This window comes from Lepisosteus platostomus, chromosome 9 (assembly GCF_059453375.1).
Source record: "Lepisosteus platostomus isolate fLepPlt1 chromosome 9, fLepPlt1.hap1, whole genome shotgun sequence".
Classification (NCBI taxonomy): Eukaryota; Metazoa; Chordata; class Actinopteri; order Semionotiformes; family Lepisosteidae; genus Lepisosteus; species Lepisosteus platostomus.
In genome coordinates this window covers 19,592,005-19,616,781 of record NC_142619.1, presented here as the reverse complement: position 1 = coordinate 19,616,781, position 24,777 = coordinate 19,592,005, and the positions used below count along the sequence as shown (strand labels likewise).

At 37.2% G+C, this 24,777-nt stretch overlaps 1 protein-coding gene across 3 annotated transcripts in view; it reads left to right on the top strand.

Moving 5' to 3' along the window:
- Window positions 1-24,777, top strand: part of fam107b (family with sequence similarity 107 member B) — a 61,852-nt gene that overhangs the window by 24,336 nt on the left and 12,739 nt on the right. The window contains exon 1 of one of the 3 annotated variants that reach the window (XM_088647143.1): window positions 16,719-16,856. The exons of the other annotated variants lie outside the window; for them this stretch is intronic. The gene's annotated coding sequence lies outside the window, so the exon portion shown is untranslated. Of the gene's footprint in view, window positions 1-16,718; window positions 16,857-24,777 lie in introns of those variants that run through there. 3 annotated transcript variants of the gene reach the window in all.

Here is a 24,777-nt window from a genome sequence, read left to right as displayed (position 1 = left end):
TACAAATATGCTCTGGTGCATGTATGCAGTGTCTTTTAATGTCAGGATTACATTACTGTTTCCTGACATGTATTGATACTGTAGATACAATGAAAAGCATCTTGATAAAAATAATTGAAGTTGACCATTCTTGTGTAAAGATAAATATCTTGAAAATGAAAAAAACAAACAGGTGTTTGTGTTTTCAGAATGTAGTGGACTAATCCTGCAAGTTAAGGGATAACATGTGTGATCAATTTAGTTTGTATTTTGCTAAAACTTCTACATCTGCTTTTTGATCTTTGAACTAATACTGTGGAATTATCCTCTTTTCATAGCACCTAAGAACATTGCTTTAGGGTAGCTGCTGCAAAAGCCAAACAGTTAGCTAGAATCAGTAAATTTAAATATGCAAAGTGGAGGAAGTTGTTTACATGCAACAATACAAAAATCTGAAATGTGTCCTTTCAGATTTATTCTGATTGATACAAAGTTACCATCCAGCCTTTAAAATAATTTCTTCAAAATAGAACTAGAAATGATCTTACTGGAAGTCTGCTTTTTCTTTTAAGCAAAAAAAAAAGTTCTGTGCTTTCCAGCACAGAAGGAAACTGAATGTTTTTCTCTCAGTGATTTGTAGCTAGGATACACTGTATTCTAGAAAGTTTCCCCCCTCACCCACAAAAAGTGACATTAACACTTTTTGAAAGTATAAAATAGAAAGCTTCTGTGCTTTTCTAGGTTTGATTGCGAAATCATTTTTTTACAGTTTTTTAAATCCACATTTTAATGCATGGAGACAATTAGATTTTTAGTGCCTTGTGATGTAGCCTATTTTTCAGAAAGGAGTCAAGTTTATTTTATAAACAGCTGTTTCTGAGTAAGCTCATTCTGATGTTTTTTTCATCTTCTGTTTGCTTTAAGTATGAGGATTACAGTATGTCTTTCTTGTACATAATCATGTATCAAGATGTGAGTGCGACAAGTACACAGGGAATGAAATGAATTTGATAATAGTGTCCTTGTACTGTATATGAAATCATGTGCAAAAACCATGTATAAATCCATACCAAAGTCTGTACTTTGACCAAACTTCAATCCCCCTGCTAGTTTCTAGTTTTTTAAATTGCCAGATGATTAGTATTTTCTGTTTAGGAGAGATGTCTTGAGCCCTTTATTCAAAACACTTATGTTCTTAAACCTCCATAGAAAGTATTGGGAAAGTAAGCACCCACATTTTTAAATGTAGGCCGCTTGTGCTTAACCACGTAGTAGGTGTCAGATTTGAAATTTGTGATTTATGGATGGCCCAGAATCCTTGCCCATTTGAATAGATTGTTTCCAGTTTTTAATAATTTGTTTAAATTTAATGAGAGTTAAACATTTCCTGTAAATCGCCAAAATAAAATTATACTGGGATTTTATTCAAGGCAGTTAAGGCACTTAAATCTGCATAGGAAGCAATGGGGATTTAAGTGATTTGAATATAGTTCCCATTTAAACGTATATAAACTTCCCAAAGTGCATTTTTTAAAGTGTATTGCAAAAAACAAAATTGTGCATGGAGAGTAATGTGTTTTCTCTTAACTTATTTAATTCCATTGGTGGATTCTGCACATGTTTTTTCTGTTCTTTGTTGCAGAGAAATTTGAGTGCATTTCTAAGAATGTTGGGTTTCTTGAGTACTGTAGGTTTCAGTGGAAGTAGCCAATCGTAATACCAGTTTGCTGTGATTTTGGCCAGGGGATGATGCCATCAGTCTTCTGTTGAGAAATTCTGTCATTGATCTGTCTGAGTGGCTCAGATTGCTGTCATCCTGAGATGTGAAGCTGTGTCTCATCATGAGTCTGTAACCATTAGGTATCATTTCAGATAGAATAAACATTTCATGGTATTTTGCTGCATTTCAATTTCCTTCAGTCATACAAAGGTTTTGTGACCCAGCAGAGATGAAGCTTACTCATGTCACCATGTCACAATGGTACTTCCAATATTGTCTGTAGCCACCATTTTCATTTTGGGCCATTGCTTTCTAACCAATTCATCCAGTTCTGGGTTGCAGCAAACAATGGGCTCAAGCTGGGATACACCCTGGATGTGATGCTGGTCCATCACAGGGCACACAAAGGCACTAAACACAAACACTCACATCAGGGCCAGTTTTTCCAGAAGCCAATTAACTTACCAGTATGTCTTTAGACTGTGGGAGGAAGCAGGAGCACTGGAGGAAACGTATTTAAACATGGGGACAACATACAAGCTCCACTCACAAAGCAAACTAGGTCTGGAATGGAACCCGGGTCTCAGCGCTGCGAGGACTACTGTACCACGGTGCCACTCATGCTTTGAAAACAGTAAATAATTGTGTATTCTATACACATATATACAGTACTGGATTTATTTCTTAAAGTGTACTTTTCATAGTGACTTTTTCCTTGGCATTTGTCTATTGCTGTCGTCCTATAATTCTAAGTATAATTCTACTGTTCTTCTATGAAAGGATCATTCTGTAGTTTGTTTGCTCTTTATCCTTTGTGTTGACTTCTGAAACTTGGTCTTTCTGATTATATGTATTTGGTCTTCCAAGACCGAGTTAGGCTTAGGTGCTTTTCACAAAAACATTTTGATATGATTTATGAAACAGTCAGCTAATTGTTTGCACAATATTCAGCATTTATGTGAACACTTTTAATTATGCTTAATATCTTGATTTTTTATAACTATGTACAATATACTTTGCGGTTTTCTAAGTGTGATATATAACACTTTTTACTTGTAACTTATCTTAGATCTAATATCAGCATTGGTTTAAATTCACATATCCTTATCTTGTACTGATGTACTTCTTGTCTTTCTTGTCGAAGTACTATCTTGAACTTACAAATGACATTATAAGTAATTATGTTTTGCTTTAGCCAAACAGTATATGTTCTTGTTGGAAGATTTGGAATAGGTTGCCTTGCTTTGCTACTGTTTGAAAACCATTCAGTCGTGATTTTAAAGGTAATAAGGACTAGGCAACTTTCCTACCAAGGTTGTGTTCCTTTGGATCTTCGCTGAACCACACACCTTGAGAACCCAAATCAGAAGGGCTAAATAATGAAACTGGATGATGTGACCAATCAAGCGAGTCATGCTCAATTGTAAAAAAACCTTTAGTTTCAGATCCCAGACCAACCTGAGCTAAAGAGTGTTGGACGTGTCCTTTGTGTGACAGCAGGAACACAAATGGACACATTACTCAGCATATTGATTTGATTCACCACGAAATCCTGCTGATTGAGCAGAAAGCATTATTTCATTCTGCATGGGCCCTTTCCACGCAAGTCCTGGTTTGTTCTGGCTACTGATGAAGCTAAACACGTTTAATTATGTCTGTCCCTGGGAGGATATTTTAGAATTAGCTTGGCAGTCAGAATGTAACTTAATTTACTTTCCAGTTTCAAAGAAATGTTTATTGTCAGCAAAACCTTTGACTTGGTGTTGCTGTAAATAAGGTCCTCCCTCACATGATTGCCTTCCTACATTTTGCTAACTTTACATTTTCCTGTATGTTCCAGATGTTTTAAGCCAAAAAACAGTCCTAGTATTTGCAAGTGGGTATTTTTTTATGGTAAATACGTGTTCTTTATTAGTTTCAGCACAATAAATTGTTAAAAACATAATTGTGAACTAGGCGTGTTTCACAGAGCATTAAAAAAAGTGTGGCTTGTAACCTTTCTTTCAGGAAAGAAACTATCACCAAGGGAAGTTAAGTAAACAAAGAAGCACCTGATGTACTGCTGCCTGAGAGAACTGTTTATTTGCATAAGTCTCTCTCATGTATGTTATCATTGAAGAGAGTGCATTTACAGATACCATAATTTGACTTCCTTGGGAGATGTAAAAGTCATGCCTTCACATACATTTAAAGCAGTTGTTTGGAAACTCCTTCGCTGCAAAGTATACAGGATCCTGTAATGTACGTTTTCAAAAGGATGTTGGTTTGTTAAAATAGTGTAGAGAGTGTGTGTGTAGATGGATTTCTGTTCTGTTCTGTTTTTCTGTAAATCAGAGGTTAGATAAATTTAAGTGTGAAAAATCCTCCATAAAATGTAATGAAAGTTTGTTATACTACAATATATGTAGGTGGTAATTGAATAAAAAATATTTTTATTTTAAAACACCATAGCACTTTGTTTTGCATATAAAAGTTCTGGAAATATATTTTATTGCATTATCCTTATTATATCTGGACAACATTTTATGTTTTTAATGCTTTGTTAGCAGAATATGGGTATCCAAGTGTTTGGGTTTGGCCATTTTTCACTGTTGCCTCATTTACTATAAGATTTTCTACTAGATTTTCTTTATATGGTATAAGTAACTCAATATGTGGTGTACTGTGTTATGAGTATGAGTTCAGTCAACTGTATTTTTTAACTTATTGCTGCTAATTTAGATTTTTATTGCACAGAAATGTTCCTATAGCTCATTTGTTCCTCCTTATGCTGTGAGACATTTTTTTGTACAAAAACAAAAACTCAAAACCATTATTGAAATTCATTTGTACTGTGTTGAGTTGTCCATGATACGTGTAATTTTACCTTGAGGGCTTTGTTAGGACTAAGGAAGGTTTATGTTTGGAAAAAAATATAAAGACATAATTAAGAACAACATGTTACATGTTTTCCAGTATAACACACATGCTTTGTTGATTATTAGTGTTGTTAGTGGATCAGTAATTGACAATTAAAGGTGATTTAACATCCCACTGCACTGTTTATAAGAGTAGGGGTTTCAACTCTGGGCTTGGGTTTGCAATCTGACCTACCTTAATGCCCACCATAATTTAATATGTGAAACAATTTCTCACTTTCTCTACCTGACCTGCTGTGTAGTGAGGCTGTTGGCACAACCTGGACACTGGGAATCATCCACTTGGATGTAGCACTTCAGTGGTGGCTGAATTAGGTTCCTTCCATTGTGTTAATCCAATGTTTGATGTCATTCATTGATGTCATGTGATGTCATGAAAAAATATAAATGTGATATAAATGCAATTTATTATTATTGTAATAACAGTCATATGGAAGTCATATGTATATCTACTCCATATATAGACTAGATTACATATACATATGAATGTATCTTCATCTGTGTAAATATACAGTACATGTGGGTGTAACAGCATTTTGGGAATTCTTAAATTTCAAATAGTGGGAAGGCATTCAAAAAGAAATACAGGCTCCACTTGCCCAGAAGCCTAATAGAATTTCATAATCAGTAACACTATTTTGAAGTGTTTAATCACAAATAATGCTTTATTTTTCAACATTTTTCAGTTACTTTCTCATTGAAATACTTACTTTTTATAGAATGTATCTGGATGTGTTTATTTGCTTTTAAATATGGGCCTTTTGGCATTAAGAGACTTAAATTATTTAGAGCAGAGTCCTGGGAAATTGCAATACTATAACCCCAACCACTACCCCAGCCCTCTCCTTTATTTTTCCATTACTTCTGTCATGACAGCAGGGCAAACACATGTACACAGAGCATGTGAAGTGCTCTTGAGAAGCATGGGAAACTTCAGGCAGACACTAAAATGAGACACAGGAGTATAATGGGACTAGGACCTTTTTTAAAAAAAATAGATGAGTGTGTCTTGGTTTCATTGCCAACAGTCTTATTTTTGCCTGTATTGTGTGTTTTTTACATGCTCACCAAATACAGCGTAAGGTGCCATTACCTGTTGGTGACCCTAGCAAACGGTAAATGCATTGTAGTTCCTCTCGCTGCTGAAACTGGATTAGCAAGACAAACCTTAATGCGATAAAATCTTGGCTCAGTAACAACGATTCAATTATTTTCATCTCCATTTAGAAATATGATCTTTTTCGGGATCCATAAGTAATATCTGTCTGGTAAAAAAAACCTATCATCTCAAAAGGGTTCATACTACTAAAAGCATCTCAGGATGCTTAAGGATAAGAGGTCTAGTAAATAAGTAAAGACATGGTACAGTTGAAAAAGAAGATAGGTTGTATGAATATTGGAACTTGAGCAACACATGGTGTATGCACACTGTAGACTTGTTCTTTTTTTATACAAACATATCTGAGCACTGTTTTAAAATTGCAGTTTCATTGTATTAGCGATTTGCTTAAACAGAACACTCAGTTTTTAATTTACTACAAGGAATTTGTAGTAGGGGTTAAAGTTTGTAAAGCCACATAAGAACGTGCACTACATAGTCTGTTATCGTAAACTCTAATCCTGGTATTGTTGAACAAAAATTGTATCCTTAATTTGTTTCACAAGGCTACAGTAATAAGAATTCTCACCTTTCTTTTTGTTTGATGTATCCTATAAACCATTATGTTGTGATTTATAGGTAGCACTATTAATTTAGAAGTACAGTTTTTGAAACAAATCAGTCCATGAGCACAGACTGGCTTCAGGAAAGATTTGTATTTGAAGGCCCAGTGTTTATTCTGGCATCAACAATAGTGTTAATCCCCTGGCCATGGGGCACCTGGTCATCTGTTTATCTTGGGACCTCTTTATCTCCTGTTGTAGCTGATGATGAAATACTGGACTCTTCCTCAGTATTGACAGTTGTTTTGTAAGTTCTTAAAGGAAGGGCCTTTTGTTATCCTGCTGAGTTGGAGGTCTATTAAAAGGTCTAACTGTGGATTTACAGTGCCTTGCGAAAGTATTCGGCCCCCTTGAACTTTTCAACCTTTTGCCACATTTCAGGCTTCAAACATAAAGATATAAATTTTTTATTTTATGTGAAGAATCACCAACAAGTGGGACACAATTGTGAAGTGGAACGAAATCTATTGGATTTTTGAAACTTTTTTAACTAATAAAAAAATGAAAAGTGGGGCGTGCAAAATTATTCGGCCCCCTTGCGTTAATACTTTGTAGAGCCACCTTTTGCTGCGATTACAGCTGCAAGTCGCTTGGGGTATGTCTCTATCAGTTTTGCACATCGAGAGACTGAAATTCTTGCCCATTCTTCCTTGCAAAACAGCTCGAGCTCAGTGAGGTTGGATGGAGAGCGTTTGTGAACAGCAGTTTTCAGCTCTTTCCACAGATTCTCGATTGGATTCAGGTCTGGACTTTGACTTGGCCATTCAAACACCTGGATACGTTTATTTGTGAACCATTCCTTTGTAGATTTTGCTGTATGTTTGGGATCATTGTCTTGTTGGAAGATAAATCTCCGTCCCAGTTTCAGGTCTTTTGCAGACTCCAACAGGTTTTCATCCAGAATGGTCCTGTATTTGGCTGCATCCATCTTCCCCTCAATTTTAACCATCTTCCCTGTCCCTGCTGAAGAAAAGCAGGCCCAAACCATGATGCTGCCACCACCATGTTTGACAGTGGGGATGGTGTGTTGAGGGTGATGAGCTGTGTTGCTTTTACGCCAAACATATCGTTTTGCATTGTGGCCAAAAAGTTCGATTTGGTTTCATCTGACCAGAGCACCTTCTTCCACATGTTTGGGGTGTCTCCCAGGTGGCTTGTGGCAAACTTTAGACGAGACTTTTTATGGATATCTTTGAGAAATGGCTTTCTTCTTGCCACTCTTCCATAAAGGCCAGATTTGTGCAGTGTAAGACTGATTGTTGTCCTATGGACAGACTCTCCCACCTCAGCTGTAGTTCTCTGCAGTTCATCCAGAGTGATCATGGGCCTCTTGGCTGCATCTCTGATCAGTCTTCTCCTTGTCTGAGCTGAAAGTTTAGAGGGACGGCCAGGTCTTGGTAGATTTGCAGTGGTCTGATACTCCTTCCATTTCAAGATGATCGCTTGCACAGTGCTCCTTGGGATGTTTGAAGCTTGGGAAATCTTTTTGTATCCAAATCCGACTTTAAACTTCTCCACAACAGTATTACGGACCTGCCTGGTGTGTTCCTTGGTCTTCATGATGCTCTCTGCGCTTTCAACAGAACCTTGAGACTATCACAGAGCAGGTGCATTTATACAGAGACTTGATTACACACAGGTGGATTCTATTTATCACCATCAGTCATTTAGGACAACATTGGATCATTCAGAGATCCTCGCTGAACTTCTGGAGTGAGTTTGCTCCACTGAAAGTAAAGGGGCCGAATAATTTTGCACGCCCCACTTTTCATTTTTTTATTAGTTAAAAAAGTTTCAAAAATCCAATAGATTTCGTTCCACTTCACAATTGTGTCCCACTTGTTGGTGATTCTTCACATAAAATAAAACATTTATATCTTTATGTTTGAAGCCTGAAATGTGGCAAAAGGTTGAAAAGTTCAAGGGGGCCGAATACTTTCGCAAGGCACTGTAAGTTTCCTGTGTGAGTCTATGCCATATTAAGATCCAACACTTATGAAATAGCCATAATTTAGAGGGATATCTGAAATCTTGGCCTGGACCTAGTGGTAGTAGGATGTGGAGAACACATTCTGTATTGAAACAAAAAGGAACAAATATAGTTGTTCGTAGTCCCAAAGTTGCCCACTGAGCATTTTAGTCTGAATTCTGTACATGCTTGTTCTGCTACACGTGCTTTTGTTAATATAGCTGAAAATGTTGTTTTAGATGCTTATGATGATGAGGGTGGAGTTCTTATCAACATATGCTTGTTAATAGAGGAAAGTAGGTTACATGAAAAATTGTTTCACACACTTTAACCCTACAGCCCTTGTAGTAAGAGGTAGCCTTTCCAATCTGTATAGTAACTAAGGTATTATAACCTGTGAAGGATTAGTACCTTTCATATTGAGGTTTGTTTGGAAATGCACATTATGAGGTCAGAAGGTCAGTGCTGGAAGCAGATGAGCCTGAGGCGCTACAGATTTGAAACTTTGGATGGTAATTTGATGTGTGGCTGTTTTCTCTGTTTAGTGCTATGAAGATTGCAGTTTCTAGTGATCTTCATTATACTTGTTTCAATCTAAGCTTCTGTTTTGATAATAGTGTTTCGTAGTCAAAATTCCAGACTGTATCTCATGCACCTCAGTGAAGCAACAACATGTGGTGCAACTGTGAGCAATAATCAGAAGACCAGGCAGCGGCCTGATGCAGTGGTTAGCATTGCTGCCTCACAGCGCTGTGTTCAGTTCCTGGCATGCTATCTGTTTGGAGTTTGTATGTTCTTCCCTGGTTTGCGTGGGTTCCCTCCAAGTGCTTTGACTTTTTCCCGCAGGTCAAAGACATACTGGTAGGTTAATTGGCTTCTGAATAAATTGGCCCTGGTGTGTATGTGACTTGTCTGTGTCTGTGCCTGTGTGTCTTGTGACAGAATGGCATCATGTCCAGGGTCTATCCTGGTCCTGGTCTAACCAGGGGCTCCGAATCCCTTGCCACCCTGTGTTGGATACAAACCGGGTGGATGGATTATAAGACAAGACCGCTGCCATTGTTTGAACTGTGGACATGATTGGTGGACTACAACAGCTGTAGCTGGGCTAGAGCTTTAATGGGACAGGTGCTCTGCAACTGAAACTCAAACTTTGACAGCATCACACAGGTTGAGAACACTGATAGCCAATCATCCACTGGATTGTTTGTTAGTTAAGAATGACTGATGTAGAGGTCCTTTGTGTATTGTATATTATGGATGGATGGATGGATGGATGGATGTTTGCCCGTTATGCCTTCCAGCATGTAGGGGCAGAAATAGGACAGGGTTGTTAGCCTTGTGCCCAACTCCAACATGGAGGACCTGGCGCCTGACGTGGGACATGAACCCGCTACCCTGAGATTATGTGTCTCATGCTTTACCAACAGAGCTAATTGGGGCCCATGGTGCAAAGCTTTTTTCTCTTTGACAGGAATTTGTATGCTTAGAAATAAGAATATCACTCTTTTCCATTAATAATAACAAAGGTACTAGGGTAGCTTCTCTGTGGCAGTATTGTGAACAATATACAGCAATTGTTCTGTTTTGTTCTGTTTTTCTTGTGTATGGCTTGAACTGCCATTATTTTGGTGAACAGCTTATCAAAAAAAGATTAAGGGTAATTGATATAGAGTGGTTTGTAATGTCTTCTCAGATAAAACCATCCTTTGTAACACATGCACCTGTTTCAACCTCCAATGACATTAATGATTCCAAGTATGTTGGGTCTGCCTTTTGCGATTTATTTTGAGAATCCTTCCTGGTCAGGGTTTTCATTTATTGCTCTGACATGTTGTCTAGTTAAGTTTCCAGTTTCCTTCTTTTTATACATCCCGTTTATAGTGCTTGCTATAGCGTTATTGGCCAGAGTGTTTTTTCATATGAAGCACTGTCATTCATCAATTTTCATGAAAGAGAGAGACAAATTTAAAATACAGTCGCTGCTATTTTGTTCTTGTATGGAAATGTTATTGCCAGAAATCAAAATTCTGAATTTAGTCACTACCCCCAGTGTTTTTTTAATCTGTAGGAAAACGATTGCCTTTTCTTATTAAAATGAGGGAAAAGATTTGGAGTAAAACAGAAATTCATCTCAGTGAAGACAGGAAGTTAGATGATTGAGAGAATTTAAATTTTTACAGTATATATACAATTCTGTATGAAGTCATTTTAGATATTTTTATTAGAAACTTGCCATGAATTAATGAATATCAGGTTTATTGTAAATGTTTTTTGATTGACCATATTTTATTTTTTTAGAAAATACATACAAGACATCTTGTCACTATACAGTATAGAAGTATAGACATGAATGTAAACAGTATTGTAACAGCAAGTAATTGTAAGCCTTTTTTAGGCCCAATACAGGATCTGTTATTCTTTAAATGTTCAAGTGTAACAGAAATGGGAGAGGCAGGAGGTCATGGTGTTTGCAAATTCATCACATTCTCTTGATGTGACACACACTGGGGTTTTCTGCTGGTTTTTCAATTTTTTAATTCAGTATATAATTAGTGTTTCCCAATTGCTCTTGGAACAGAAGGCACTTACAGTGTGCTGAATCTGTTCTCTGCCCAGCGTGGTGTTATTGCAGTATGTGTCTGTACTGAACCTTATAGGAGTTTCTAGATCTATGGTGCATTTACTTTTTAACTTTTAAACTTTAGATAAAGCGTGATTATAGTTTACCAATATGTTTTTTCAGAAAAAAATAGTGTGTGTTCATTTTGTATGTGTGCTGTCACCAGGCACATATAGTTTCTTAACCTGCTGCGCATCTTCATTTCCATTTCTGAATCATCATATTCAGAAATGAAGAATGGAAAGAAAATTTTGACTCAGCATTACTCTAAGATCAACATATTCAGGAAATGTTTAGTCTTTAAACTTGTCTATTAATGGCTTAGTTTTGCTTTTTTGCAATTTAACAGATTACTATGTATACTTCAGCAATTACAGAATTCAAAACAAACCTGTATAATCTGGAAAAATCTAACAAAGAATCTTTATGTAGTTATGATCAAACATCCTGTGCACTGAATCATATACCACACACACCTAAGGGTTAAAACTCACGTCTCTTATTAAAGGCCTACAGGAAAAGGTGCTGAAGCGTGTTTGAAATGGATTGTATTATGCCACAGGAAAAGCAGAGGGTGTGAAAGTGTGATTGAAGTAGCTACTGTATATCTGCCCTCGGTATCTGTTCAATCTCATCATCTACAGAGGCCCACCCTTGCAGTTTGGTCTGTAAGATGAAGTGGTGGAAAATGAGGGTGAGGAGCTCAGTGCTTCCTGTACACAGTCATCCATTTTGATTTGAAGTAAAATTAAAAGCTATAAAAAGATCATGATGTATTTTTAGTGTCGCTAGATTTTTATGAAACAAAATAAAATGCATTGTAAACCTTCTGTTAAGATATTGCATAGACTATTTTTTTTAAAAAGAGGGAGAGTGTGTTGCCATTTTAAGATGCCTAGAAGATTTTTTATATTGTGTAACATCTGCACCGCATTTCTGCCAAATTAGACTACCACAGTATACTGTACTTTGAAACTAAATTGTGCCTTCTCTCCTCACTTGGAAGCTGTTTTATCTTATATCTAAAAAAGATAACTTGCTTAAAATAAGTTGGGGAAAAAAGTAATTTTTTAATAATAACATTCTGTTTTATGCTAGTGTGTTTATCATGAATTAGTGACTTAGTGAATAGTTTCCATGTGTGTTTGACTAGGTCAAATTATTCATCTTGTGAATTTTGAAGGTCATATTAAGGCCTACTTCATACAAAATGTGGATTTTATGTAAAATAGCAATGTATAATAATTATTTTCTAAAGTTACTTTTTGCAAATGCAAGTCTCATAGAGGAAACCAAGCTTTGTCAGTGGACATTGTGTTTTACCTGTATATACAGGTAATAGGAACAAGTAATAGGTTTATTCCATGCTGAAAAAAAGAAGAAAGAGAACACAACGTTTCGGCCGTGGAGCCTTCTTCAGGTGTGAGGTAAAAATCTATGAAATCTTCTGGGTAAATAAGGAACACCAAGTATATCGAAAGCATGGACTTCAACACAGGTGTGGCTCATATGGTAATTAAGCAGGTTTAGGGTTATGCATAAAAATACTAGATACTGGTTTTCTATAATCAGTGTTAGGATTACTGCAAGAGGAGAGGTCATTGTTGGAGTGCATTTACCAGGAGCTTCAGTGATCAAGACAATTCAACTTCCTGATGCTTCAAAATCAACAGGGTCTAAGAGGATGTCAGCATGGAAGGGAAAAATATCAGCAGCAAAGGGTAACTGTGGGAAGAAGCGCGTACTCCATAGTCATAATATCTTAGTATTTATTCCAACTGCAAGACTTTGTGGTGTGAACAGCCAATTAAATCAAAACCTTGCTCCACAGAGCAGGATACCATAGTTAGGTTGCAGCTCACAAAGCACTTATCATACCTGGCAATGTGCATTCATGGGTCCAGTGGTACAAAGAGCACAGGCAATGGGCTTGCAAAGAGTGGAGAAACACGATATTCAGATGAATCATCCTTCACGTCCTGTTCACGATAAATCAAGTCCGCGTGTGGCACCAGCCTAAAGAACTCCGATTCCATGGTTCTGGAAGTGAAGGGTTCTGGTGGTTCAGTAATGTTGTGAGAATCTTCACCACATTCTGCAGCATATCTTTCCTGCCGGGAGGGGTGTCTTAGAGCATGATAGTGCCTCCGTCCACACAACCCATGTGCTGAGATGAGCATGACACTGTTATTCATATGTCATAGCCTTCACTGTCACCAGATCTGAACCTAATCAAGAATTTATGGGATATTGTGGAATCACGCCTCAGGCAGTGTTTTCCACCTCTGACTACCAGGAGTTATACTTCTTCGCGTAAGAATCCCTCCTGCAGAATTCCACATGCTGGTAGACTTTATACCACAGTTAATACAGGCTGTTCTGGTTGCATGTGGTGGCACAACACCCCGTTTAGTGACTTTACATTGGTGTTTCTATTTTTTTTCTCCGTTACACATATGTTAACTCTTTAGCAGGTGTTGTACTGTAATGATAGTCAGCTCTGTTGCTTAAAACTCTTGGGTCCTGGGTGCAAATTTGGGCTAGGGTGCCATCTGTTTGGGCTTTTCACTTGGAACTCTCTAAAGACCATCCACCTGGCCAGGTAAGCTAGTGTTTTCTTAATTATGTGTGCCCATGGCTGATGTCCTGTTGAGACTAGTGCCTCTTTGTACCCTACGTCTGCTGGGTTGGGCTCTGGCTCACTGCAGCCTGAAGCAGTTATGGGTAGTGGATAGATGGTAATGATCTGATCTATAAATTGTTGTGTTGTTATTCAAATGCATCGGTTTGGAAATAATATAGAATTAGTTTAATAGTTGAACAATTAGCTGAATAATACAAATACAAATATGGTAGTGATCATAGCATAGCATTCCCTTAGAACAAATCATTATTTTCTATTACATAATTATAATTGTTACTATGACTCAACATCTATAGGACGCTGTAGAGGAAATGCGCCATTTAGGTGCTTCATCTAGTTGTAAACCAGTGAGAATATACAGTACAGCTTTAAAGATCTGTGTTGGATTCCTTCAGCTAAATCCAGTATACCAAGGCTATGTTGACAGGGGACAGTGGATGCTATGCCTTCTCCTAGAGAGATTGAACTAGCAGACATTGAAAGGGACAGTTTGGGTTCATACTGTGTTTGCTTTAGAGATTCTCTTGTGACTTTTCTAGAGCTGTTATATAAGGGAAAAAAAAAAGGTTAAAGAACATTTTCATGTGAAATCAATATTTTCAGTGCCGGTATCAGAGCAACATCTTCCTTCACATCTAGTCCAGATGAAGGTACCGTACCTAAACCCTGAAAAGTAGGAGTTTCAGATGGATCTCTAAATTGACAATTGAGGAAATGGTCAGACAGCAGCTTCAATGAACACACCCTTTCACTACATTGCGTTTGAAAATGAGTGTGACAAACGTTCAACCTCCACATTTAAAAACATGTCTGGAAACAAACAAAGAAAAGAGCAGTTTTATTGACATTAGGTCCATATTTTCAGTAACATAAACTGCAAAGTGTATAGAGGTATATTTTTCAAACTCTCCGGCTTGATCTTTAAGTGCTAAAAGAGAATGGATAACCATATCTGTTCAGACTGTACTGGTGATTGCACTTCAGCCCCAACACTCCTTTGAAGCTGCAGTGACTTAAAAGCACCTCAACTCAACCTCATGTATTGACGGGTAATGTTCCCTTTTTTTCTTCTTTTTTCATTGCGATTCTGGAACTGCATTCTGGACTCGTTCTTTTGATTGAACACTTAAGAGTGTTAACCCCAGAGAAGGAACGCTTTCCAGGCTGGATCTTGTCACTAGCTTTTTCCTGGCTGGATAATCTTTTCTTCTGAGCAGGTGGCTGTAACCAGATAAGCCACATCCAGCCAGGAGTCTCAAATGAAATTCAATGTGGAATTCTAGCCCAATTTCCAACCTTAGAACATCAGCTTTTCAGGTTGTCTTTTAATTGTTTGTGTCTCATTCTTTCTGTAAATACTAATATTTCATAACTTCTTTTGCTCCCTGTTTTTACAATAAGCATCCCATTAAGATACAAATCTTATTTAGAAATATATTTTCCTGCTTTCAACCCGATCTGCTGAACCGTGCCATAAGAAGAGTAGCCTTTAGATACCGTATGTCCACCAATACACCAGGCACAGAGTTGGATGGAAACCTCAATACACAATTACTGGTTTTCCTGCACTGTGCACGGCCTCCTGCAGATACTCAAACGTGAGTCCTGCGTTTGTGCATTTCACGGCAGGTGTTAATTTGTCAGGGGTCTGCACTGCATTCTGTTAAAAGCCATCCTCTTCTTGTCAGAAGTCCGTGTGATCTTGTTAGGGGTCATGGCAATCTAGCTGGAAATACAGGGTGCAAGGAGGGACGACACTCTGGACAGAACACTAGTATACTCTCACACACAATCATCCAGAAACAATTTAGAGACAACGGTTTACCTGGACAGCATGTAAGGCAGTGAAGCACTGGAGCATCTATGAAAATCTTCACAAAAACATGAACTTACAAGCTCCACACAGAAGTAACGGCACTCTAGAATCAAACCCAGGACTGTAAGGAAGTGGTAGTAACTGCTGTGCTACATGCCAAAACCAGACTAATGCCGTGTATCAAATAAAGCCATGTATACAGTATATTACTTATGTTAATTCACTTTTAATTACCATAAGGTGTATATATATATACAGTATGAGCAGCAGTGTGCAGCTGGCTTTATGGTTTTGGGCTTATAACTGGAATGTTATGGATTGAAATCTGAGGTGAAACCCTGCTTCTGCACCATGGAGCAAGATACTAATCCTGAACTGTTGTAGTAAAATACTTTTAAAAAATGTATAAGTGTTAGCCAAATATGGTTCTGAGAAGATTTTTGTGAACACTCTAGGTTGGTCCATTTTCTTGTACATTTAATGTAAAATGTAATTCAATCTTCATGAAAGTCTTAATTAATAATGGAGTTAATCTGATTAGACATATAATACAAAGAGATTAGATATATTTCGAGTATTTAACAAAATGATCCAACAGTAAATACCCTTGTGTGAATAGGTATGTTTACTGTAAAGTGTTGGCATCTACCTGAGCAGACATAACTTTTACTAGAAATTGAATGTAACTGCTGATCTGTTTTTCATGTCAGCATTTGCAAATGTTGGTCCATTCTCCCTGAGAGAACTGCTTCAAGTTGATGATGGTTGAGAGTTTTCTTAGATAAAGAAGAAGTTGAAAATTCCATAATAAACTTGGGGGTTCACAAACCTTTTCTCTGTAAGTAACTTAGTATATGGTGTGTGCATGTTCAGAGCAAGCATTCATTGTTCTTAGCACTGTAGAATGTATTCTAAATATAATATTACTCCATCTGGATTTCTTAAGATTAAAGTTTTAAAGTCTTTTTAAATACATCTTAATCTTTTTGAGACTTGAACTAAGCTTGTAAAGGTTTAGCTAAAATTAAGCATAATTAATAGCTCATTATAAGGTCCAGTATTTAGTATGCCAATATTGAATGTGAGATGTTTACATTACTCTGGCACTCATAACTTATCTACAGTTATCCTAAATCAAATACTGATGTTATGGAGACACTGGCTGTTAATAATTACGGAACTAGGTGAGTGGTTACATAAATAAGCACCTCTATTGGTGGGAGAGTTCTTTTCTTTAAATATCAGCAGTTTTAATTTGCTTCAAGTTTGAAGGTTAAGAAAAGAATATTTTGCTCTTATCACCCCTCCCCCCTCCTTAGCCTTGAGCAAGAGAATTCACACTTGAAGTGAAGACAAGCTGATCTTTGTGTTCCAAATCAAGGCAATGTTTAAGAGAAGAACATGCGGATTGTAAGATTGTAATTCTCTGAAAAAGGCATAGTTACCTACTATGTTTTACTTGAGGGTAAGTTTGAAAACCCATTTCTTTAAGGCAAAATGTATTTCACGGCTACAGCAACACTGACGAGTTTCCGTGCTTTCAGCAGACTTCTGTTGAACTTGAAACTTATATCTATAGCCGTAGGAGTCTGTGATTTGGAGACATAAAGTAACATGCCTGTTTAACTTCACCTTGCAGATTAAGTATTTTTTGTGTTTTTTTTCTGTTTTTGTGCAGGTGAGCTCCAAAACTGGCACTTGGCGTGAAAGATTCAAATAGGCCAGTACCAATTTTTAGTGCTCCACTGAAACAGTGTGGTACTCAGTGAGGCAAAAACTGGAAAACTAAAGTGAGGGTGAAAAAAGCTTGGGTTTATAACCTGTTGGTCTTGCATTGAAGTATTTTTGTTTGTGCAAGATCTATTAATATGCTTCACACACCATATGGCCTTTTTGTGTGTGTGTGTTCTTAATTTAGCCATGGAAAGCATTATTTTCTCGCTTTTGTAAATGAACAGATCCCGGTGGTTATGATTGGTTAATTATTGTGTTGACGAGAGAGAGAGGGAATGAATGACAGCAGTTTTGTTGTGATAAGAGAAGGGTGCTACATGGAGAGATTGGCAGTTCACTGGGGTCTAAGCTCTAGCCTGGGGACTCGGTTCTTTGAGTAAACTGTTTACAATGAATGAGCCAGAAGGCCAGACAGTGAAATAGGCTGCCAGCTGCTCTATTTTTTGTCTTCTCCTGTCTCTAATGAGAGAATGAGGTTAGCAAGCATCTCTGGGTGTGTACAGCCTTCCTATAATAAAGCTTTCACCTTCTGGCACGTTGTCATAGCTGAGCTTTACATTTCCTCTAACCCTGTGCCTGGAGGAGCTAAGATCATGATCATGGATGAGCAGTTCCTGCAATCACACAGCTTTCATCCAGTCTCAGTAGGATACTGTTTTTCAGGCTAATAAAAGGTTTTCTAGAAGTCACTCCATTTACTCTTGTAAGTAATTTTGGGTAATGTGACCATATAAATAAGCATAGTAGTAATTAGAGTGCTAAAGTTAAAGATCTGATGCTCTGAATTGTAAGCTCTTCTACATGCCAGTTTTGATTGCATTTCTCTGTTACTATCCAAAATAACTGTCAGTATTGCGTTAGAAAGCAGCACAATCTAGGTTGTATCATGGCAGCCTTTTCTTGGTCACGGTTCTTTTTTGTTGTTTCCTGTTATGTGCCGTTGCTAATTTCACAAGTTCTGTGTTATGACACCGATTTCTGTTAAGATGGACAAAAACTTTCAGTTGGTGGAGGAAATTTTGAAATTGTGTCAAACCTGGGCATGTGCTGTTACAGTGGGCAGTAGTGTGGTATTTAGCACTGTGACACAATGAACCAGTTTTCTGTAAAAATGTAGTGTAATGAGTCTTTATGAATGGTTTGTACTGCTGTCATCCCTTGTATGCATTTTTCCCTGCAAGATTTACATTTGTGTGCCCCTGATACAGTTAAATACATTAGAAACATTAACTTTTCTTTCATTCTCGGGGATTTTTTTCAGTATTTGCACGTGTAGGTAGGCACCCAGTCACAGGTTTAATAAAATTACACTTCTCTGATAAACGTTTGTTCAGGTATTAGTCATAATCCTAAATTAAATTAAAACTGGATGTAAAAATTCCCATGTGTAAATCTCTTTGGGGATTAACTTAAGGGTCCAATACATTTAAAAAAATGTATTTGTATGTTTATGCATTTATGGGCTGTCAATTTCAGTAAGCACATTTATTTTTAACCACAGCTGTGAAAGTGGTTACTGTGGCCAGGAATTGGGTTTTGCCTCTACCCAAAAACACAAGACTTGAATTATGAAGGGAGTTGAGATAGCGATATAATCCTGCCCGTTAGGGAACTGGTGACTTCCCCCAGAAGATAGGATGGTACTGCAGGTATAGTTATCTCTGAGTCCAGAACCTAGAAAGGAATAAACACAAGGATAAGGGGAAATTGAGAACTATAGGCAGAGCAGTATGACTACAATACATTTTCCTTTTCTAAACATTAGTGTGCAAGAGTCCCTGCTGTGTGAACGTAGCAGTAGGTTGTTGGGAATGGTAGAGTTGATTGATGGGAGGGCACTGTAGTCTAGGGAAAGGACACTCACTGCAGTCCCAAATATAGTGGATAAACCTGCCCAGGAAACAGGAGCCCAGTTGCTTGCTGCTGTGTACTAGCATTTGTTTTCAGACTTGAGGATTTAGGCCCAAATGTCATTAATTTATCATTAATGTTGCCATCTTTATTTCAATATGGGGGTTCTTCTGCTTTTGACCGCTTAAACCTGATGGTAATAGGACTTTAGATTTGTGGAACATTTAGGTTTTATTTGGTAATTTAAAAGAATTGTCATCTGCTGCATTTTTATGTTAAAAAGAATGCACAACATCTCATTGTAAATGTTTAGAAAAGTACACGAAGGCACGATGAAAGCTTAACTCACTGGACTTACAAATCTATCAACATTTTAAATATTAAGCTGATAAGTTTGTTGAATTTTTGAGTAGTATCTTGGCGTAGTACTGTAGGTCACGTAATTTCTTAAGGATACAATCAAGGTGTTCAGTGTTTGGTATATGAGAGGAGTTAACATTTCCAGAATTAAATGGAATTAGAAACATAAAGTTGGTATTAAAGAGGCTACAACTTTAATACGTTTAGCACTAGAAGAGCAGAAAATGACAATGCCCGTATGATGTAATGGAAGATCACCTGCATAATTGCAAAGCATCAGCCTGTCTGAGATAGACATGGCCTGGAGAATGAGATGTTTAACAGCTCAGTGAAGGTCAAACCCCATCTAGAGTTAAGAGGGTCATCACACCGGCCCAGGTCACATCTCTCTGATCTATCTGCATACTCATTTTCAACTACAATGGCTACAGCATGAGAAATTCCAAGAGAAATAACCCATGACTCAACAGAAGTCAACAACTACATACTCGGTGGCGGTTGATTGAAAATGAGAATGTTGACGGCTCAGAGATGCAATTGCATCTTTTATGTTCCAGAAAGTCTCTGAAATGGAGGCAGAGAAAGGCGTTATTTATCAATGAATTACTTTTTGACATTTAGTACCTGAAAGAAGACAATGTGTGTTGAGACATTGTGGTTAGTGTTATGCTGCTGTGGCCGACAGTCTCCTTTAACACAAGGACATTTTTTGGTTCTGATTGAGGCCTACTGTATTGTTCAACGATACATTAACCAAGTCCTTTAGCCAACAGTGGCTCTATTCCTGTAAGCCAGTCTGGCAAGGTCAATTGTCCAACAGGGGATCATACAACCACACAATTCTAGGCTTACAATGACACAACTGCAAGAAAATGAAGTATGTATTAACAGTGCCAGGATTGTGTTAGTGCTCCTGGAGGTCATAGTTGATACTGTTTAATGTTTTAGTATTTTGACAGCTTGACAAACTTTTAAAATGTTTATTTTAAAAATATTTTATTATGTCTATTAGAATTTAGTTTATTTTGCGCATCAGTGTTTCTTCAAACTGTCTCAGTTTATAAAACGAAATCACCTGTGTCTTAGAGTTTGAATATTTTATTTACAGTGCTGTTAGAGGCCCTTACTCATATTGTTTTTAGTCATGGGGGAACAAACTAAATTATTTTTAGATTCTTGTTCTTTCCATGTGCACTGAAATTGTGTAAATTTTCATTGCCGTTTCCTTTCAAAATAGATTATTTCTGTTCTTTGGTTTCATAACAAGTACATCTGTTCTAGAGCTGATTTCACATGGTTTTGTAATAGGACAGAAACTATAAGGAAGCTTTTTTAGCTCAGAGAAAATGTTCGCATTACACAGTATTGTTTTGTTGAAAGAGGAAGACCGTAAAGCATTTTAACAGATTTATATGATAAAGACATTCACCATAATCGGCACACATGCCATAGATTTTCCATTACAGTAGATGTTTTGCAGTCTGAAATGATGCAGAAAACCTGAAGGCATCAACTTTGAAATCATATATGTAAATGACCTCAAAAAAGCGAGAGTCTGGTGTGGGTTTCTGTTGTAAAGTAATAAAAAATAGGCCTGTAAGTCCTTTCATTGGTTTGACTGGGAAATTAAAGGATGTTAATACTTAAAAGCTCTTTAGGTTTCCTTTCTGGTATATGTAAAAGCTGCACATTGGCTCTTTCAGTTGCAGATTTGGCTCAAAGGACTGGAAAATAAGAGTGGAGCCTCAGAGCAGGACCATTTTGTAAAGTGTCCAGCTGTGCAGCGTATACACTATGTGTAGATTCCCAGCAACTGTACTCCTGGGACCTCAATGAAATGGCTCTTAAATTAGCTCTCTCTTTCCTAATGAGCTGTGTTGTTTACTTTCAAATAAACTTAGAAAACATGGGCTGCCCCACCTCATTCCATATGCTGTGTATTGCAATGAAAACAAACCTATGTTGTTTCTATTAGAGTATTATGAAGTTTGTCAGAGAAGAGAACAATAAACAACATGGATAAAATCGCTGCAATGAATGACCTCATACTGCTGTGCTTCTTGGTATTGTCCCAGCCACACAGTCATACAGTGAAGAACTCGAGAACAGGGCAGTCAGTTCTTACCCACAGATTAAGTATACTGGTCGCAATGTATAATAAATTAATATTTTTAATGTGCTCTTAGATAATAGTTTTCCAGAAAATGTATTGTTATTCATACTCCGACTTACTCATCCTCATTTCATGTGAAAGAGTTGTGTTCACTTCACATATGTGTTCCATTAACATTGACAGATGGGCATTGTCCCCATACAGAGGAAATCCCACTGCCTCCAGTTTTCTGTTTTGTGTTTTTTTTTGTTTTATAAAAGTAAGGCTGACCAGAATGTGTTGCCTAGTGTGACCAGTATGAGATGCCTATTTAGATGTAAGGAAAATGGCTAGGTCGTGTGATCACGTTGGGCTGCATTCCAGAAGCCTGCGGGCTCCCGCCTAAGTTATAATCATCAAATGCTTGCTCTGAGGTCACCCAGCTGTTAATGGGCTGCGGATATTGAATTAGAGAACTTTGAACTCGCTGAGCCACTTCCACTTCCAGATTGCGGGAGAAGACTTACTTTAATACGTGCGTGTCTTTCATTTGAAAGAAAAAAATACTCAGACTGCAGGAGTACGTGACATTGTTAATTTTTGTAAGAAGCTTTTTTTAACAGATAAATGTGATAGCCACATCCATTTAAAATTATATATATAGGAGATACTACATTTGAGGTATGTTGCTTTATGAGCACCATGATATTTAAATTCTGGATATGGAAATTGGTTTATAATAATCAACATATCAAATCACAGTTCGAAAATCCTAAGTGTTTACCACAGCTGCACAGAACTGGAAACGAAAGAGATATCTTTAAGCACATGTTTAAAAAGACTGCAGATAATGCCTAAATATATAGGCATCCTCTAGTTGTTTGAGTACTTTTTGAATACTGTACAAACCTGTTGATAACACTTTAGCTACAGCTTTCAAAAGCTATTGTTATGAGCCACCAAACAAAATACCATTGTAAATATGATGGAAAAGTAATGCAGATTTTCTGAAGGCTTGGTAAAGGTGATTAGCTAGTGATACATTAAGCACAATGTTATTTAATCTGGCATTAATCTGGCATTCCTACAGAAATGTCACTGTTGAGGCATGTTGAGCAGTTTCAGTTAGTAATTTCAAGCAGCATCGATCCATCCCTCAATACAAGAAGTATTATGTTAATAAGCCTAAACAAATCTCCTTAGTGGAATTAAAGGCTAGTCTTTCTGTTCTTAAGGGTTATTTAAGTGTGAATTTATTATTAATTGGGAAAATGCATTATGTAAAACATTCATAAGTCACACGCACAGAGAAGTGCCTGCATGGCTGTCTGTGCCAGATACACCCATATGGGAAATTATTTAGAATCAGTGGAGGTTTCACTGTCTGTTTCCTTCCTGAATCAAAGCTTTGGCAGTGGGCTGTTGATAATTTGATACTTAGTGCTGGAGTGTGAGGCTGGTAGAGACAAAGAGCATCTCCTTTACTGAGATTGTGTGACAGCCAAGAGGCAACCACAGCAGGTTCTTACCATCTGCGTTTTCAGTTAAACTCACTCCACGGTTGTGGAAAAACAAAAGCCTGAAAACCAGTCTAGTAAGGCATGTTTACTTCTTGTGGATCTTAAACAATTTTTTATAGGTGTGGGCACTGCCGACACGTTTTAAAAAACAAAGCAAAAACGTCATACAAACAGAGGGTCTCCTCAGGACCTCAGTTTACATTATGCATTAGATAGCCCTCTTGTTTTTAGTTGTGGAAGCACTGCACAACAGCAATTTGTGGTGGTGAGGTGAGGAAGGAAAGGATCATTAGTGTGAACTCAAACAGGGACAACAGTGTTCTGCACATGCATTACAACTTATTGCTGACAGTACATTGGCGTTAAGTAAATTTATTGTCCTGTGGCCTTTTTCCAAATTGTTTTGAAGTGCTGTATACAAGTCTGATCTATCAGCCTATTCATTAGTCTTATCAATGTGCTGGGTTTTTACAATAATATGCAATATAGTGACATCTAGTGGAATTATAGGGCAGTTCCAATGAATTATCTTGATTTTTAATTGCTTGCGTCCTTTAGTTTTGCACTACTTTATTAGATCAACAGAACTTACATTACAAACAATAGATTGTATGTTGTTTTTTATAAAAAAATATGAAGTTTACAATAAATGGTGCTTCTCAACCTGCAGCCCCTCAATTCATTCCTTTAAATGATTGTTCTACAACCAGGTCCTTCATTGATAATTAATACGCAGTTAACACGAGATGATACTGTAATGGGCTGTAGGGGAAGACTGATGAAGTACTTATGATTTTTTTTTAGCCACAAAACAAACTTGTGTATTTGGGGGAAAAAAGTCTATATGTGTGTGTACTGTGTACTGCATACACTGTACTCTGTAAGTTACCACGAAGATATAACATTAATATTTATGTGGATGCGGATGGGTGATGTATCATGCACACAAAGATCACAAAGACAACATGATGCCCGCTAGCAGCCTCAGCTTTTGTAAAAGCACACATTGTGATGTATAATGTTTGTAAAAGCTTTTCTTTCTTATTTGTAGCCTTTAACTGTAGCTCATTTTTGGCATTGAATTCTACAAATTTGACCATGTTTAGCCTCACAGTTATCCTAATCAGCAACACTGTAATGTATGCTTATGATTGTATATATTGCAGATTACATTTACTGGATGTTGTCCAATATTTTGGGGGTAGTCATGGTGTCAACTAAATGGACACTGGGTCCAGACAGCCTTTCTTTTTAAGGGGAAGTCTGTCATTGTCTGAACTCTGCTTTACCAGATTTTGTTGGTTGCATCCTAGATCCTTTAAAGTGAAGTCTGTTAAATCAAGGATATACTGTATAGGGTTGAAGGACATTGATAATAAAATTACATTATTTTAAAATAATATTTAAGGAGTTGGTTTTTACAAAATAGATAAGTGGAGTGGATTGGAAAGGTCAGAGTTTGATTAGTCCTGCATGTAGTGCTTATCTTGAGACTGTAATTCTAATCTTCTTTTTTTGTTATTGCTGTAGTTTACTAGAAACAAAGAAAAAAATGTAATTCTAATTTCAACTGACAGTGCTGCTCTTATTGTTAAATAACCGTTGATCCTGGGCCTGCTTTGTGCTTTGACATATGCCTGTTTTCCTTCTTTAAGCTTTACAATTTCCCTGCAGTGACTTCAGATGATTAACTGACAAGTTACCCATTAGCATTTTGATTTAAGGGAATTTGGAATTAACATATGAATTGTGTTTATAGATAATACAATGCATACTGTCCTATATATGCGTATATTCACATAGCTATTAAACTGGTCCAGCATTGTTTT